This window comes from Olea europaea, chromosome 12, assembly GCF_002742605.1.
Source record: "Olea europaea var. sylvestris chromosome 12, O_europaea_v1, whole genome shotgun sequence".
Classification (NCBI taxonomy): domain Eukaryota; kingdom Viridiplantae; phylum Streptophyta; class Magnoliopsida; order Lamiales; family Oleaceae; genus Olea; species Olea europaea.
The window spans coordinates 6,908,794-6,912,238 of NC_036248.1; positions in this window are offsets into that span (position 1 = coordinate 6,908,794).

Here is a 3,445-nt window from a genome sequence, read left to right on the forward strand (position 1 = left end):
TGTTCTTCATCACTACTAAATTCTACTTTTATATCATGACTTGAAGATGGATTAGTATTCATTTTTATATTCTCCATTTTTTCAGTTAATTCTTCTAACTGCTTTTTATATTCTTCATACTCTTCACCTGTAGATTCTAAGAATTTTTGTTCTATTTCTTCTACATCTGTTATCATATATTGTTTTTCTTCATGCTTTTTTCCTTTATTTTTTGTTATTCTAAAATCTTGGGGTGGATTAATTATAATCCTATCTTTTCCTCTAAGATTATTATCTAATAATGCATTTCCTACTTGTAAATTATATTCTAGATTTTCTAATCTTTTATGTATATCCTCAAAACTTTCATTTGTAGTATTTTTAGGTAAATAGGGATAACTAGGTTTTTTATGTTTTTCAACTTTTTTCAAAAATTTTTCAATTATATTTTCTTCATCTACTATATTCATCATAATTTTTTGTTCGTAATTTGGCTCTGATACCATTTCGTCGGAGTGTGCAGCGGAGGGGTTAATATTTTTGAGCCAATTAGATTCTTCATAAGTATTTAAAATGTCACAATAGAATTTATAAAATTCACTATTTTTTATTAATACTTTTTCTTGAATAATTATGTTTAATTTTTCAATTCTCCTTCTTAAATTAAGAATTAATTTATATATGTCTTTTTCCATTTTGATTGCTTCGTTATCTATGGAATCATTTTTATTTTTTATTTTTGGGTCTAAATATTCTATAAAGAAGTCTTTCAGATCTTCTTCTAGATATATTAATTCGTTTTCTGTATAGATTTTTAGATCAATAAAATTTTGTATAATATTTGGATCTAGATTTATTAAAAATTTATGATCTATATTTTCTTGAGGACTTATTTGAAGATTTTTAGACATTGTAATGGCTTTGGTTGCAATTTCTCTATTAAGGGTATTTTTGGAAAATTAGTTGTTTGGAGACTAGTTTTCAAATGTTTTTATTTCTTAGGCTAATTTGGAAAATCAACCTTCTATTTAAGCTATAAAGCTATATTTCCCCCGTTTTCATTCCACAACTGAAAACCCTAAAATGACAAACTTCCTTCTCCACCCAATATTGTCAACGCCGTCTTCTACCTCTTGGTGGGCAACCACCAACGGCAGTAGCAGATTCGCTACTACTACGTCAATAGCAGTGGGAGCAATCTATTGCTACGTTAACAGCAGTGGCAGCTCGCTAGCCGTTGCAACTTGAGCAGCGGCGACAGTCGTCGTTGCTCCCCATGTGAGGCAGCGGCCTTCTTCGTCGATTGTCGCTGGTTACTGTTTTAAGATCCATTTTTTTTTTCAGATTTCAGTATCAGATTCCAAAAAAATATATGTATATATATAAAATCAAATTTCTTCTTAATTGCTAGAAACAAGAAAATAACAAAATCAACTTGTGATTTCTTCAACATGTAAATCAATTCCTAACAAACACAAAGTTGGCTCTGATACCACTGTTGGGAATCTATTTAACATGCGCAGCAGAAAATTAAAACAAATTTCAATTCCCACCAGAATTCATCTTTGTGTTTAGATGGAATCTGTGTCAGAGATGTACCTTTTACAAGATCTGCAAACTCTTTTGTCATATCTCTATTTCAGCAACTTAGATCTATCTCCCACAACTGTCCAATTGTCCAGCCTCCAACAGTGATCCATACAGAGAACAAGATTGCAGGATTAGAGATTCCTTATTGTGCTAGTAAGAATAATGAAAAATTACTATAATATTGAAAACCTTAATCATATTTATATAAGCACGAACGGACTTAGCCTGACCCGATTCAATATTTAATTAACCCATTTAATTAAATCCGATTCGTGAATTAATTAATCCAATTAATCAATTCAAGCCTATAAATAAGCAACTCAATTAATTAATTTATCAAACGCTAGTTAAATTAATTAATCGACAAATCACAATCTTCCATTTCTCCTTTGTGTGTGACCCATAAGGTTCCCGATCACGATATCTAACGATGTGAAATATTATTTTGATCTAATCAAAATTGATAAATTAAAACACCCTTTTAATTTACTCGCCGTCCCAAATTGACATCTAGCAATGTGTTAGGGCAATACATGTGACGGAAAATGTCACGTGGTATGACAAAATCAAACTCGTTCGTTTACCGTAAAACTATAATCTCTTCGTTAATATAATCCGATCAATTACGAGATATGAAAGTGTGTCAATCTCGATTATCGATCATATCTTTTACTCCATTATTAAGTCAATATAAGTCGAAAACTCATTTTCGATTTATGAGTACACCTTGGTCAAAGATTTCGTTATCGACTTAATTGAATGAAACGTAGATCATAATCTCTTGCTATCTAAGAGTGACGAATTCTCTATTGGTCATTCACAACCTTCATATGATTCTTGACATACCCATAACGATGTCGTATTAGCTGCCCTTGACAAAACAACATCCAAGACCGTGAAAGCATGATCGTCCTCATATAAGGTAGTATGACGACCTCAAGTCAAAAGGATCAATCCCACTATCGAACGTTAAAGATCAACCACTGACACCCAGATAGTTATTCATGTGGAATCTCTCTGCAGGTCTCCAATGTTTTGTTCTGTAACAAAACATTCACGTGTTCATTTAAGTATCACCACACTTTAAATTGTGAGATCGGCTACTTACTTCACAAGTAAGAAATGTCACACGTGATGGTCTATCCGTAATAATGATATCTATATCTCGTTATTACTTACGATCACGGACGATTTAAGATTCAATCATATGTAATTTATATCTCACAATCACAACTTCTTGTGATTAACAAACTACGAAAATTTGAATCTACGGACCCTATTATTTAATTTAATTGTATATTAATTAAATAATAGATCTGCCACTAAATTGTATTAATTATATATCAAAAGTATTTATGTCCAATATTGATTGGACATAGGACATAACACTTATATATATCACTATACGTACAGGCTTTTTACTTAGTTCTTGTTGTGTATCGAACATGGCTTCGTGTCGTTTTGATATTTGTCTTCCATTGTTTAAATCACCGATAAATTAATATGTTTTCGAAGGTTTTTAGGTAGCGTTCATATCATTAGCAGCAGGCACCCGTAGGAGGTCCCAAGAATCCTTCACTATCCTGCAGGGACGGCCTTGTAAACTGACACTTGTGTAGTGGTTGTCTCTAATTTCATTGGAATCCTGTGAGGTTGAAGTGTTGAAAGATGGCAACGTTCAATCGTCCTAAGTTGTTTATGTGACAATTTGTGTACATATGACGTATTTTCTAAAAAATTATTCCCCAACCTATAAGTTTTATGGCGAATTAGTGCAAAACATATAAGATTATCTTCCATTTATACACAAGAAACAAATTGTTAACGAATGAAATTATTCTTGCAAATGCTTTATTTGTCATGGGAGGTTTATTGG